This window comes from Elephantulus edwardii, unplaced genomic scaffold, assembly GCF_000299155.1.
Source record: "Elephantulus edwardii isolate Elephantulus edwardi_28Jun2011 unplaced genomic scaffold, EleEdw1.0 scaffold00103, whole genome shotgun sequence".
In the NCBI taxonomy this organism is placed as follows: Eukaryota; Metazoa; Chordata; class Mammalia; order Macroscelidea; family Macroscelididae; genus Elephantulus; species Elephantulus edwardii.
In genome coordinates, this window is record NW_006399853.1 from 6,727,606 (window position 1) to 6,744,571 (window position 16,966).

Here is a 16,966-nt window from a genome sequence, read left to right on the forward strand (position 1 = left end):
TGCCTTATATAACTTATTTTGGAGGAGGTTTACTGTTTTTATAAAATATCAATATGTATTTTTTATTTTCTTATGATATGGTTATTAATACTTGACACCAATTTCTTTGAAGTAAAGGGCAATCTAATTTATTGCCTTGACTATTGGTTGACTTGAGACGTTCATGGGTGAGATATTCAGATTAATATGAAAGTCACACATGAATGCATTAAATATAAGCAGCATTTTTAAAATTAGCATAGGAAGAACCTTTCTCAAAATACAAATATTTTGACAAAAAAATGCAAATAAAATATTTGAGAAGAATGAGTAAAGGGCATAGAAGAAAATTATAGAAACAATAAAACATATAGAAGAGTTACAAATGATAGAGGATTAGAGAAATGTAGAAGAGAATTAAGTTCTAGTCCATAAACTTGAACTGTTGTTGTTATTGTTGCTGTGTGCCATCAAGTTGGAACTGACCCAAAGCTGTTGCTCTGGTGGGTTTTCAGAAGCAGTTAATAGCATGGGAGTAGATAGCCCCTCCGCCTCCCGCAGAACAGCTGGCGGTTTAGAACCATGTGCCTTGGAGATCGCAGTACTCTTGCCACTAGGCCACCACTGCTCCCTATCTTAAACTAAGAAGATGAAATTTGTACAAAAAAACCAAACAAACAAACAAAAAACAAAACCCAAAAAGAACAACAACAACAACAAAAAACCCAAACACCAAAAACAAACAACCCAGGCAAATAAAAGATGAGTATTTGTTAATTAAAAATAGAGATAATACTGAGAAATGGTTTTACAAGATGAATTTACTGATAAAGAAAGTTGCTTGTTTCTTAATAGGTCAGGAATTATTCAAATTGCTAGGGAATAGATGTTCTCCACTCATTTCTTCCCCTCCTTCTTTTCAATTCTGTCCTTCAATTCTTTTCAATTCTGGTTTTCATTTAACTCTTATTCTTGTTTTTCTATCATCTTTCCTACCTTACTCTTTTTGGAATATGTCTTTCTCCTCCTCCACCCTCTTTCTCATCTTCATATCTAGAATAGCATAGCCATTTATTATGTTAGCAGTCATAGATCCTGTTTTCCTAAAATAATGATGCTGTCCATGAAATGATCAACAAACATTATTGCCATAATAATTATCATCACTTCCAAGCAACTGTACACTAATTCTGACACTTCCTAAAGCCCCCATACATCAGACACTATATGCTCAAAGTGAGGAGGACTTGAAACACTTGCTGTAGAAGATCAAAGACTACAGCCTTCAAGATGACCGCATGGCCTTTAAAGTGCAGCAAAGACAGATATTACAGCTGAAAGTCTGGGCAAGTCTAATTGCTGTAGAAAAACCTTGTACAATATTATGAAAACCGTGAAGTCCAGCATATGATTTATATAAATACAGATAGGTAAGTTTATAGGAAAATAAAACATAGATGTTGTTGTTGTTGTTGTTATGTGCCGTCAAGTTGCCTGTGACTCATAGCGACCCTATGTACAACAGCCCTAAACCTTACTCTATCCCTTGCCAATCTTACTGTCTCTGACACACTTACCCTCATTACCCTAGTCACTGAAATCAATCCATCTCATTGAGGGTCTTTCTCTCCTGCTCTGTCCCTCCACCCTCCCAAGTATGACGTCCCTCTCCAAGGACTGATTCCTCCTTGCAACATGTCCAAAGTATGTCAGATGAAGCTTTAGAATCCTTGCCTCCAAGGAGCAGCCTGGCTTCACCCTCTCCAGATGAATTTGTTTGTAATCCTAGCAGTCCATGGTATATTCAACACTCTTCTCCAACACCACAGCTCAAAGGCATCAACTCTCTTTCTATCAACCCTAGTCATTGTACAGTTCTCTGATGCATAGCAAGTAATTGCAAAGACCATGGCCTGTATCAGATGCACGTTAGTTTCCAGACTGACATTGTTTCTCCTCAGTACCTTGTAGAGATCTCTGACAACCTTTCCCAATGCAATTCATCCATCCTTTAATTTCATGGTTGCTGGTACTAAGAGTATTGATTGTAGAGCCAAGCAAACTGAAGCTGTCCACATAGACCAATAGACACAGGATTTGCATTTAAACTTAGATTTGAAACGAGCTGAACAGAAGATTCCAAAAGGCTGCTCAAAATGACAAAGCAAAATACTACAATGAAATGTGCGAGGAGCTAGAGTCAGAAAATCAAAAGGGCCGAACTCACTCAGCATTTCTTAAGCTCAAGGAACTGAAGAACAGATTCAAACCTACAGTTGCTGTAATCAAGGATACTTTGGGCAGAATATTAAATGATCCAGGAAGTATTAAAAGAAGATGGAAGGAATATACGGAGTCATTATATAGAAAGGAATTGGCAGATACAGAGGAATTTAAAGAAATAACATATGAGCAAGAGCCTATGGTGATGAAGGAAGAAGTTCAAGCTGCTTTGAAGGAAATAGCAAAAAATAAGGCCCCAGGAATAGATAGTATGCCAATTGAAGTATTTCAGATAACAGATGTTGCCCTGGATGTGCTCACCAAGTTGTGCCAAGAAATCTGGAGAACAACCACTTGGCCAACTGACTGGAAGAGATCTATATTTGTTCCCATTCCAAAGAAAGGTGACCCAACTGAGTGTGGAAACTACAGAACAGTGTCATTGATTTCACATGCAAGCAAGATTCTACTGAAGATCATCCAAAAACGATTAGAACAGCACATCAGCAGAGAACTGCCGGAAGTCCAGGCTGGGTTTAGAAGGGGTCATGGTACTAGGGATATTGTTGCTGATGTTAGATGGATCTTGGCTGAAAGCAGGGAATACCAGAAGAATGTCTATCTGTGTTTCATTGATTATTCAAAGGCATTTGACTGTGTGGATCATAAAAAACTGTGGCTGACTCTGAGAAGAATGGGAATCCCAGAACAGTTAATTGTGCTAATGCGAAACCTATACGTGGACCAAGAGGCAGTCGTCAGAACAGAGCAGGGTAACACTGCATGGTTCAAAATTGGGAAGGGTGTACGCCAGGGATGCATCCTGTCTCCATATCTTTTCAACATGTATGCAGAGCAGATTACCCGAGAAGCTGGGCTCTATGAGAAGAATTGTGGCATCAGGATTGGTGGAAGATCTATTAACAATCTCCGTTATGCAGATGACACAACCCTGCTTGCTGAAACTGAGGAGGACCTCATGCACTTGCTGCGAAGGGTCAAGGACTGCAGCCTTCAGTATGGACTAAGGCTCAATGTCAAGAAGACAAAGATTCTCGCCACTGGACCAATTGGCAGCGTCAGGATGGATGACGAAGAGATTGAGAGTGTTCACAGCTTCAGTTTGCTAGGCTCCACAGTCAACACTCTTGGCACCAGCAGTCAGGAAATCAAAAAGCATATCGTGATGGGAAAGTCTGCTGTTAGGGACCTCTCAAAGGTACTCAGGAGCAACAGTGTCTCTCTGGAGACTAAGGTGCGCCTGATACAGGCCATGGTCTTTGCAATCGCTTGTTATGCATCAGAGAGTTGGACAATGACTAGGGAGGACAGAAGGAGAGTGGATGCTTTTGAGCTGTGGTGCTGGAGAAGGGTACTGAATGTACCATGGACTGCCAGGAAAACAAACAGATTCATCTTGGAGAGGATTAAACCAAGCTACTCCTTGGAGGCAAGGATTCTGGGGCTTCGTCTGACATACTTGGGACAGGTCCTTGGAGAGGGACATCATGCTTGGGAGGGTGGAGGGACAGTGCAGGAGGGGAAGACCCTGTATGAGATGGATTGATTCAGTGACTGGGGTAATCGGGATGGGTGTGTCAGAGGCGGTGCGGTTGGCGCAGGATAGAGCAAGGTTTATGGCTGTTGTGCACAGGGTCGCTATGAGTCGGAAATGACTCGACAGCACATAGCAACAACACCCTAAAACAGATCATGAAATTGATTGTGCCAAAGAGGAGATTGATGGGTAACAGGGAAAGGACAGGTAAATGGTTATTTGAAAGTTAGACAGACTGTAGTATTGGTAGGACAAAGACAGAAGACGGTGAAGGCAACTTCTAAATAAAGGTAGACCAAGAATATCCCAAGCAACTCATCAAAAAGACTTTTTCCCCGTAACAACTTAATTATGTTTGTATTTTTAAATTATTGTTCTGATTAAAGTGCCAATACTATATTAGAAGTAGTTAGGTATTCATGAATCAACTCTGTTTTACCAGTCCTAGATTATACATTAGCAATGATCTGAGGGTAGAGGTGTTATTTAATTTGCTTTTGGTTATAGCATAGAGAATTTGCTGGACGTAGCAGAATATCACACTTGGAAAATCTCATGTCTTTCACTAATAACTTAGGCAACATGTATTTATTCATTCAACACCTATGTCTTGTTGAAGATCTGCATACATGAGACATTGTTCAGGTATTGAGGTTAAATGAATCATTAAAGTATCTTCTCTCAAGAAGTATATATTTCATTGAGATAAAGATTGATGGTCATGAATGTGCTGCCAAGGGGGGAGCCCAAATCCATGGTAGGTAGACTTGTTGTTGCTGTTGTGTCATGGCAAGTTGTCTGTAACTCATAGTGACCCTAAGTACAACAGCTCTGAGCCAAGGTCAGGGAAGATATAAATGGAGACTTATACCAATGAAGGAATTTTACTTTTCAAAGAGCAGAGCAAACTGGGGCCGGTGGGGGTGGGGGCAGGGAGGAGAGTACAACAATGAATGAATGGAAATCCAAAATCTCTGTAAATGTTCATTAAAATTAATAAAAATAAAAATAAACCAACTCAGTGAAGCTGGTTGTGTGTAAGTCAGACAAGACCTCTCCACACAGAATGGCCAACAAGAACAAGCATTTAGAGACTAGAGAAAAATTAGTGGTTGAGTGACAGCAAAAGAAATGGTGTTTCCATATATAGATGTGACCTTTCTTATCTATCAATAAAAGTAATGGTTAAGATAAGCTGTGAAAATGCTGTTTCTCCATTGCAGTTAAGAAATTAGTTTTAAAGTATAAAAAATGTTATTTTTTTTTTTCATTTATCCATACTGAGTATGTCTTGTTAGCCTTTTCTGAAAGAACAGTTGGCTTAGTTTTTGAAAGTTTAATTGACTTGATCAACACCCAACTGATAACTCCAGACCTGGAACTCAGGATCAGATAGGGTGGGTTGACGGCCAGTACAAGTTATCACAGCAAAGACTTCGTAAAGCCCTCAAACTGACTTTGTGGCAATAGAAGACAGTGATTCAGGGCAAATGATTCTAAGAAATGAGGTCATATCATTTACCCAAACCTAAAGGGCTATATCTCTTCCTGGAAGGCGTGAAAATAAATGGAGCAGAGGGTCTAAAGGTCCCGTAAAATATCCACAATGAATAGGACTCTTCACTTGACTTACATACTTTTTCTCTTGACTCTGGATGAGTCATCATCTAAGTGGAACCAAAATAAAAAATCACAACTTCATGTGTTGTTTTTTAAAAAAATAAGAAAAGAAAAATCTACCTATTGAAACATTATTTTTGACATTTATATAGTCTAAGTATGATAAGGGCCTTAATAAATTGCCATGATCAAGGCCTTAATGAATGTGTTTATTTAACATTTTCTTGGTTTAACAATGTGATCCACATGTAGAATTCTTCTTCTTCTTTTTTTCCATCTTTGAGGTTTAGTGCAATTATTTTAAAATGAAATTAGCACTTTTAGTCTGTATTATTCTAGGCTCCATTGAAACTTATTCATCATAGATGATTGCTCATATTTGAAATACTGGGGGCATCAACACACAACCATCATGGTATAACAATCTAACAGACAAGAGAGTTTCCTAGAAATAAATGTTTGGAGCTGCCAGACTAGCTCAATGATAGTCACCACTGACTCCAGAAAGTGCTTCAGCAAGTGAAAATGTAACTGTGCCTACTGGCTTCACAGGTTTCTATAATTGTATCTTATTATATAAGTTAAAGGGAGTTTTCATGGAGTAGTGGCAAGAAGCTTCACTGCAATCCCAAAGCCATGCAGTAGGAGGCCATCACCTACTCCAAGGGAGAAGGATGAACAATCTTCTCCCATGTATTAACTGCCTCTGAAAACCTGCTGGAGGGTCAGCTAGGGGTCAGCTCTGACTCTATGGTCCACAGCAACAAATATGTTGAAGTTTCACTGCCAACCAAAAGGCAGAAGGTTTGAATCCACCAGCTTGTCCATGGTAGAAAGAGAATCTCCTCCCAGGCAGTTTACTTCCTTGGAAAGCCCACTGGAGGGTCAACTAAGAATTGTGTTCAACTCGATAGCACACAGCAATAAGAAACACATGATTTCAATTCCATCTAATTTTAACTTATTCACAAACATGTTTAAGGCATAAAGTAAGTAACGAATCATTCTGCCAAAAGTTTCATAGCCAGAGATGGAAAACACCAAGTCTTGAATATTACAAACATAGAATTTCTTTGATTTATCTTCATTTAGGAATAAGAAGGTAGCAATCATTTTGAAAATCACATGAAATTGAAGACATTCTTTGATAGAGTTGAATAAGCTGCATTAGAAAATGTAGCCATAACACTCTGCTCTATGTTGTATTGTGTTATACAACTTTCCTCCATTCTACTACAGGCTCCCAGTGAAACCCAGGGGAGTGGTCTAGTTGTTGCAGTGCTGTCTTTGAGCCAAGTTGAAAACTGTTATCTATAATCATCTCTCTTTCTGCCATGTCTGTAGTTTCTCTTGCCTTCTCTTACTGGATTAAACAAAGTGAAGGTGAAGATCAATTGGACAAACACTCTAAATCCTTATTCATTGCCCTCTTAATTAGGATATTTTATTATAATAATTAGAAAACTAAACTTCACTGTGTGTTCAAAGTTCCCTTGAAAAATTATCTGCTGTTACTTACAGCTGGAAAGTTTTAAAATATCAATTTTATGCCTTGAATTTTCAGCTAAAAGAAAGATTGTTAGAATTCCCAAGGCACTTATGTCAATATTATGCCTAATAATATGAGAAAATTTGTGATATAGTTCAGCAAAGTATCCTCCAGAAAACTCTGCTTGAGAATCTGTATTATTGCTTTTTTAAAAGTGAACAGATAGAAACTAGAGACTTGTGAAAATGTAGCAATGATGCGGCAAAATCTGTGTGTTTGAGAGCTGGCTCTAATTTCCTGCCCCCGAGAAAAATTTAATTAGCTGTATTAGCCTGATTGGATAATGGTGAGAAGAAATTCTCACTGCAAATCCATTTCATTAGAGAAGTGAACCATGAAGACACACCTATGGTTTGAACCTGCATGATGATATTAGCTGATAACATGGAATTGAGAAGGAACACATTAACACTTATTTTTAGAAGAATGATATAAATCTAAGCAGATGGATGAGGCTACACAGCATATTCAAATTGTCACATTCATCCAAAACGGTTTCAAATATGAGAAATCTCTGGACAGAACACTGAGAACTGAGAACATTTTTAACTAATTGGAAGTTGAAGGACAAATGCAAAGAAAGGAAGGACATAAGGAAGGAAAAATTGTAAGGAAAGGAAAAAATAGGTATATGACCAAGTACCATTCCCAAAATACACTGAAATTAATCCCTGGGATCTGTGAATATCTTTATTTACATGGCCAAAAAGACTTACTGCAGATGTGATTAAGTTAGAAACCGTTACTTGAGAAGATTGTCCTGAATTTTGCCAGTAAATCAAATTTACTTACAAGGGTATTTTTAAGAGTGAGGCAGAAAGTCAGAGTGGGAAGAAATTTAACGATGGAAGCAGAGACTAGAGTAACAGATATAGAGTCAAGGAATGAAAATAGAGCCACAAACTAAAAGAACCTTATTGTTATTAAATCAGAATCACCTTATAGCTGGCCCTCTATTCAGTGTCTGAGGTTGTAAATCACACAGGAGATTGCCAGTCTTTCTCTCTCGCACCTATCAGGGGATTAAAACATTCAGAGAAATTTGGGTTAGCAGCATGATTCTGCAAGGCCTTTGAATCTATCTATCATCTATCTATCTATCTATCTATCTATCTATCTATCTATCGACTATCTATCAACCATCTATCTATCTATCTATCTATCTATCCATCCATCTATCTATATCTATTTAGCTATCATCTATCTATCAATTGAAATTCAAACACAATATAATATAGAATGATTTATTGGAAGAGAAGGTAATGTAGGCTATACAGTTCTGATGCTTATATATTATTCTTTTGAAAATAGATATCTTGCTTAACTTTAGCACTAAAGTTATTCATTATTATAAAACTGATGTAATCATCAGAAATACATAATAAGTATAATTCATCAAGTAATGAAGACAAAAATAAATGAGAAAACAAATCTCTATTTTGTCCAAAGTCTCAAAGAAAATAAAGTACTTTTTATTGGAAATAGAGAAAAGAAATAGGAAGTACCTGAAAAAATATTAGAAATTATGTCTAATCTACTAAGGACAGAAAATGTTGTATGTTGTGGAGTCAGAGCCCAATCATAGCTGACCCCTTCGCGTGTTTTCAGTGGCTGTTATTTAGTTGCCCATCTCTCTCCCATGGAGCAGCTAGTGGGTAAGAATCTCGTGTCTGTGACTCTACAGTGCAACTCCTTACCAACAAGCTGCCAGAACTCCGTCAATTATAGTAAATATGAATGGACCAATCTTACTTGAGGATTATTGTTGCTCTTGTGGACCATAGGGTTGGAACTGACCCATAGCTCACCCCTCAGCAGGCTTTCACAGGCAGTTAATTGTAAGGAAGAAGATCGCCCATCTTTCTCCTCTGGAGCATCTGGTGAATTTGAACTGCATACCTTTGGGTTGCCAGCACAATTCCTTACTAGACCATCAACTAAAGGATAGGTTGTTAAAATGAATTTTAAACTCTCCGTTAAGATACCAAAAAGCAGAAAAGCAGATATATAGGAAAAAGCCTTCCTAATAAAAAAAATCACATGTTCTGGTTTTTACTTGATAATATTTTAATGCTAAGAACATCTTCAAAAGCAGAGACATATTATGAAATGATAAATGGATTTATTTACAGAAATACATAAATTGTTACAGAAAAAATGAGAACAAAAACATATACTTTTTATAACATACTATTGTGTCAATTTATGCACTAAAGTCCTACCTACCATTTCATTTGCATATATAATTGTTGTTGTTATGTGCCCTCAGTCACCTGCGACTCATAGTGACCCTATGTACAACAGCCCTAAACCTTGCCATGTCCTGTGCCAATCTCACTGTCTCTGACACACCTGCCCCATTACCACAGTCACTAAATCAATCCATCTCATCGAGGGTCTTCCTTTCCTGCACTGTCCCTCTACCCTTCCAAGCATGATGTCCCTCTCCAAGGATTGGTCCTGCCTTGCAACATGTCCAAAGTATGTCAGACGAAGCCCCAGAATCCTTGCCTCCAAGGAGAAGCCTGGTCTCACCCTCTCCAGGATGAACCTGTTTGTTCTCCTAGCCGTCCATGGTATATTTAATACTCTTTTCTAGCACCATACCTCAAAGGCATAAATTCTCCTTCTATCATCCCTAGTCATTGTCCAGATTTCTGGTGCCTAGAAAGTAATTGCAAAGACCATGGCCTGGATGCCATAATCGTGAGCTATAAAACAAAAACCAAACTCACTACCATCAAGTCAGTTCTTACTCATGGTGACGCTTTACTGAGTTTATGAAGCTGTTAGTCTTTAGGCTAGAAGGTTGCTTCATTTCACTGTTACTGAATGGCTAATGGATAAGAATTGTCCACCTTTAGATTCACAGCCCAATATATGGTGTATTTTGCTACCAAAACCCCTAAATATACATTTGAACTTACTGCCATCTCGTCAGTTCTCACTCACAACGCCCCTCTTCTGAATTCCTGAGGCTGTAAATATTAGTGAAAGGGGACAGCCCATCTTTCTCTTCTGCACTCATTGGTAGATTCAAACTGACAGAGACTTGTGACATTTTTCCTCAGCAGTACAACATGGTATAAGCTAAATGATCAGAGCTCCTCAACTTTATAGTAATTTTTTAAATCATTATTTTACCTAGTATAATTATAACATTCAAATTTCTCCTGTTGCAGAAAATCTTTTTTACAGGTCTTGGTACAAACTATTATCCCACCCATGCCTACATATTCTATCTAGTTTTGAAGCACCTTAAATAACTTCACCAAACTAAATGCCCTTTTCTTACTCTGAATTATTGAAAATGCTGGGCTTATTGAACTCGAGAATGTCATTAGTATGTACCTCTCATTTCCATATTTACTATAATTTGATCCCTCATAATTTGCTTAACTCTAAATCAACTCAACACACTGTTATTGAGTAAGAACCAACCTCCATCAGGTTTTCAGAAGCTGTAAATCATGTGGGAGAAGATAACCCAGTTCTTCTGCTACAAGTTAGCTGGTGGACTCGAACCATACTCTTCTGGGTTATCAGAGCAGCTCCCCACTCACTAGACCACCAGAGCTCCCTACTTTCTAAATATAATGTAGTTAATGGGTTCTGAGACACAGCATTATCAATTCCCTGTCAAACCTTAGGCAAGTAACTTTGTTAGGCTTTGAGTTTTCTTGAATATCACGGTTCAAAGTCAAAGTCAGTCACATGGAGTTGGAACCAACTCTTAGTTGATTCTCCAGTGAGTGTTTAGAGTGAAAGAAAATGACTCACCTTTTTCTCTCACAGAGTAGGTAATGGATTTGAACAGATAGAGAGTCATCACATTTGGATTTAACAGCCCAACAACACCTCACAGTTTCTGTTACCTAGAGAATACACAGCATTACTCATCTTGGAGACTTTTGTGACAAAGAACTGTATAAATTGTAACAGAGTGTCTGACAAATAATAAGCACTCAGTAGATGCTTGCTGTTGTTATTTCTGATTAACTACATCCCAGGCTTTGGCTAAAGTTCTGTTTGGAATAGCATTAAATATCTATACCTGTCTGTACTTCTCATGAAGCCTCTACTTGGTCAAATTTTGTCTACATTAAAGGAATGAGGATCTCCCCTGTGATATAAAAACAGGATTTAAAATAAATATATAGCAAAGCCTCCTACCTAGCTAAGGTACACATTAAAGGGTATAACATAATTTTATCAATAGGTATAAGAAACTGTGAAATACACAGCCACTATGGATCTTTTAAAGGAACTATTAATATGGAAATTAAAAGAAACTTTTTACAATTTTATCATTTTCATAAAAAAAATAAAGCACACAGTTTGCTAAACTACAAAATACTCACAGAGTTTATAAGAACAGAATAAACTGGTGGCGCTTCAACCATTTTTGTTATGCAAAATAGCGTAGAGATTTTATTAAGAAAAAGAAAAATAAACTAATTAAGCAGTAGCTTACATAAGGGGAAATATTACTTTTACAGATGGTCTGATTGCGTAAAGTATTTGGAAATTCCAAGAAATTACACCAAAAACCTCTTAGAACAAATAAGAAAATTTAATATGTTAATATTGTACTAAGTTTCAAAACACATATACAAAAAGATAATTTTCCCCTTTATATTACAAATATTAGTTTAAACACACACACAAAATCCAACTTAAATGTAATCTAGTAACAAATATAACAAGACATAGGTAAATGGATTTGTAGAAAGCCATACACTTTATAATAAAATAGAACATGTATAAACAGAATAATATGTGTATTCTTTGATAAGACATCTTACATAAAGTAGTTCTAAAGAAAAACATAATACAATTCAAAGGCCATCCTCTCACATATTTTTACCATATCACCAAGAGAAGCTTGTGCCTAGAGGAAGTCATCATGCTTGAAAAAGTAGAGAATCAGAGAAAAAAGGCAACTCTCTCACTGAGATGTATTGACTCGGTGATTGCAACAAAGGGGTTTAAAGAGACCAGAGCTGGTGAGGATGACACAGAATTGGGCATGGGATCCATGGTACTTGAAGATTTATAGCAACATATTGTTTTGTCCATGGAATCACTAGGTACTTGATGATGTATAACAATGTATAATTTGGAGGACTTTCTGGTAGATACTGTTCATTATGTAGAGTTCAAGTATTTAAGGACAGCGATAAGACAAGGAAGAATGAAATATTTTAGTTAAATAGGGAATGCAATAAACAGTCAAACTCAACCCACTGTTATTGTTTCAAGTCTGTAATTCTTAATGATGGAAGGCTTCCTCATCTCTCTCCCATGAAGTGATTGATGGATTTGGACTGCCTAGCTTCCAGTTAGTAACCCAACATATAATGCAGTAACAAGAGATAATAAACAATATAAGTTAACAAAAAAAGTATAATGAGTCGTAGTTGATCCTCCAAAAAAGTTTTCAGAGGGTATATATTACAAGGGAAGAGATTGCCCATCCTTTTCCTACACAGCTACTGATAGGTTCAATCTGCCTACCTTTGAGTTGACAATGGAACTTTTTACCAGAAGTTCCTACTGAAAGATGAGAGAAATTGAATTTGACAGGATGACCTTGATTTTTTTGTGTCTCACAAATTTTGCCTGTGCTTGGTTTTAATGTTCCTCTATGATTATTCGTGTTTTTCTTCTCTGACAGATTTCCTGATTTCAGTTACAGCTGTAGTTTCAAAAATTAGAGTTTTCATATCTTTTACTGTATAAAGGTGGAGATAAAAATTGACAAAGGAAAAAAATTGCCATTTTAAGTATGATAGTGAACAGATGAGACATTGTTTGTTCTTGATTACCTTTGAGTCAAGCACAACTTATCAAGACCCTATGAACAAAAGGTCTGAAGCCTCCCTACAACTATCAATATTTATCAAAGTTCATGGATTTCTGGAGGCAAGTCATTTAGGAAGTGTATGCCACTCCTGCTTAGTGGTAATTAATTTTTTTTAAAAAAAAAAGAAAAAAGGAAAAAAAAACCACCTAAAAAATATAAGGGAAGATGCCATACCTGGGGAGAGTTTTGGGGGCAGAGGGGACATCCAGTGCCAGGTTCCTGGAGCCAGAGCATATTTGATATATGACCCTTGTGGTGTAAAAAAGCTCTGGTGAGAAGACTAAAAGGGGAAATGGTGGGAAATGTGAGAACAAGAGAGGTAAAACACAAACAGAGATGTACGTCTTCTTTTTTCCCCCAGTAATATAATAAATATTTTTAATTTAGCAGTATAAGACTTTTCCAGCCATTTTTGCTTAATAATAAAGTAATTATAATTTTATTCAATCTTTGCTACAAATTTTATGGCATTCATTATACTGAAGTAATATAATTATTACAGATCCTGATAAATATGCTATATATTGCTTTTCTTTTCATCCAACTTATTCCCCTCCCTCTTCCCATTCCTGGCCACTGTACAAAATTCTTTATGTAAAGCATTTAGATTTTAATAATAATGGTCATATATCATAATGATCATTTTGTGATTATGGTATTAGCCTAAAATAGGCCTTTTTTAGCCATTAGTTAGCCTTCTTTAGTCTCCAGGTACCTTGACTGCAGAAACATGGTCTTACAAATGAGCAAGCTATCACAAACCACAAAACATCTGTGGGAGTAGAATAAAAGAAAGAGTACTTCCCACATTGAGTGGCAAGACTTTAGGGGAGCAACACTTGTGGTGGCAAGGCTTAAGCACACCCTGTTGGTGAGACCTTGGTGATGGTGTTGCAGACTGTGGCATTGCTGTGGAGAAGCTGAGGCAAGATGTAAGCAGAGAAGCTCTGTACTTAAAGGCCATAGTTAAAGGTGTGTGCTGGTCTCGTCAGATGCTTGAAAAAGAAGCTGACTTATAACTTGATGGATGCTTGTTTACTTGGAGGCAAACCTGGCTGGAGGAACTGAAACCAGATCCTAGACAAATCGAGAAATTTTGGCTTGGAACTTAGGCTAAGACTTGACTTGGTTGGTTTGGTTTGATGTTTCTTTGCCTCATCTACTCTCCAGTTTCCTTCTTTAATAAACCTCGTTGTTGGTACCACAACTGTGAGTCTGTAAGTAAGCAGCAAATAAACCTCTTGGTGGTTACATGGCTCTAGATGCACCATGAGGCTGGCCTATAGATCTCTATCTGCTTTCTACTTTGGGGCAGTAAAGGGTTGTGCTATTCTCACTCCCTCTAGCTCTGTCAGAGAGATGCTCATGACCTGTACCTCCATGGGCAGTTTTCTTCTCTTTAGACAGTAAGTAACTTATTTTCCCTAGCATAATTTTCTCTAAATAGATTCATATTCTGCAAAATTTAATTAACTATTTAGTTACATAGTACATAGTACATAGTTACATAGTACTCCATTGTGTTGATGGACTTTGTCCATTTATGGACTTGAGGTTTTCCATCTTTTTGCTTTTGTAAGTATTGCTACAATGTACATGATATCTCTGTGTGCATATATCTCTTCTTGTGACAGCTCTTATTTCCTCGTGGTAGGAGAGCTAGATAAAATGATATTTCTAAAGAAGCATCAAACGCTTTGCATAGTACTTATACCGTTTTACATTTCCATCAGCAACATATAGGTGCTCCAGTCTCTCCACATCTTTACCAAACTTTTGTGTTCTGTATTATTTACTTTGCTATTTTTTTTCTGGGATAAGAATTCAAACAGTATATGACTTTTTAAGGGACCTGACTTTATTATGTGATATGGGAAGACTTTAGAGGCTATGAGCAAAGCAATAGTCTATTAAACGTTGGCCTGCTGACTGAAAGGCCAGCAATTCAAACTCACAGAGGCAAAAATATGATACAGTCTCTCGTCTAAGATTTTTTTGCTACCACGACAAGATAAAGGTAAATAATCCAACTGAAAAATGGGCACACTTCACCAAAGAAGACATTCAGATGACCAACAAACACATGAAGAAATGTTCAAAATCCCTAGCTCAAAGAGAGATGCAAATCCGAACAACCAAGAGATATCATCTCAAACCACTATGAGATATCATCTCACCCCAGTAAGAATAACAAAATTTAACAGAGCAGCAAACATCAAATACTGGTGAGGTTGTAGAGAAACTGGAACCCTTATTCACTGTTAGTGGGAGTGTAAAATGATGCAACCACTCTGGAAACTTGTATGACGCTTTCTCAAAAAGTTGCAAATAGAAGTACCATTTGACCCAGTAACTCCACTACTGGGAATTTACCCTAAAGAAACCATAACTGCCACCCAAGCAGATACATGCACACCCATGTTTATTGCGGCTTTGTTCACAATAGCAAAGAGTTGGACACAACCCAATTGCCCATCAACAAGTAGAAGCTGTGGTATATTCACACAATGGAATGCTATGCAGCATTGAAAAACAAGGCACTTATTAAATATTATACAAAATGGGTGACCCTGGAGGACATTATGCTAAGTTGAATATCTCAGTCACAAAAGGACAAATAATGCAAAGGGCCACTCTTGTAAAATGGACTGACATCAGGGTTGAAGAAAGACAGAGAAGGAGGAGAGGAATGATATATACTGCATTGAAACAGATGAGGGAGAGAATTATTGTCATGACAATACTCCAGAATGAAGACTACACAGTGGAGTGGACTTGGGGGGAGGGATTGCATAACAATGAAATAGTTTTTCTTTTACTTTTCAAGGAGAAGAGTGAATGCGGGAGGGGGTGGGCAGAGAGAAAAAATGCAACAATGAATGAATGGAAACCCTAAGTCTCTTTAAACTTTCATTAAAATTCTTAAAGAAAAAAGATGTTTAGTAATTGTTGAAATGTCACAGAGAGCAATCTAATAATTTTTTAGTATACTGTTTTTACACATCATCCATTAGTTGTTGTTAGGTGGCATCAAGTCCAGCAATACCTATAGCAACCCTAAGAACTACAGATCTGAACCCTGTCCTGTCCTGTGCTGTCCTCACTCAGACACACAAGCCCCTTGCTGCCCTCACAGTGTTAACAACTCACCTGGTTGAGCGCTTTCTTCTCTTTCACTGACTCTCCACCTTGCTAAGCATAGCATGGTGTCCCTCTCCAAGGATTGGCCTTTCCTAGGAATATACCCAAAGCACGGGAGACAAAGCTTTATCATCTTTGCCTCCAGGAGTACTCAGGTTGTACATTCTCCAAGACACATCTGTTTGTATTCATTAGTGTGAACGTATCATCATCTTTCATATAAATGATCTGCCGTTTTTAGAACCAAATAAGACCCAGATACAATCTGTATTTCCACAATATAATCAGTAATAACAGGTGACCTATTTGTCTTGATAATGCAAATTCTAGTAGCCATTTTGGCCTCATTAATTTGAACATTTCTATAAAAATATGTCCTTTGGTTTTAAATTATTTCAATAATTATCATAAATGCTTGTATTCTTTATGTGTGTAGTCACTGTCCCAGAGATAACTTGTAAAACCTTCACGTATTTCAGATCAGCTCAGCCAACTTCAATGTCAGCTCCTAAACATGAGTGCTCTGCGCTGTCATAGCAAATTTTCTAAATCGATATTTTATAGTTCATTCTGGTAATAACCACTTTCATAGCCCATAAGGTCATCTGTGCTAGAGAAAACTCATTCAGGTCACATAAAAGGAAAATTGCCATTTGTTTTTGCATTAAGAAGTGAGTGGAGAGATATGACTGGGATGTTCTGCTTTATGAATCCAGACACAGTATTTTTGTGATAACACCTTATATCATGCATGATTTTGGTCTAATATGAGAAGACCTCATGGTGTAATGATTAAAGCACCCTGCTGTTACCTGGAAAGGTCATGAAGCAGCCACTCTACAAGAGAAAGATCTGGAAGTTGGCTTTTATAAAGACTTACAGGTTTAGAAACCATATGGAATAGTTCTACTCTGTCATACTAAAAACCTCCAAAACTCTTCATTATTGAAGCTAACCTTTTTTTAAATTTTAATTTATTTATTTTTCATTTCAGTGAACATCTACAGAGATTTTGGAATTCCATTCATTC

The 16,966-nt window shown here is 37.2% G+C and overlaps 1 protein-coding gene across 1 annotated transcript in view; it reads left to right on the top strand.

Moving 5' to 3' along the window:
* DCC (deleted in colorectal carcinoma) overlaps positions 1-16,966 on the top strand; it is a 1,276,184-nt gene that overhangs the window by 1,046,447 nt on the left and 212,771 nt on the right. The gene's annotated exons all lie outside the window — the stretch shown is intronic.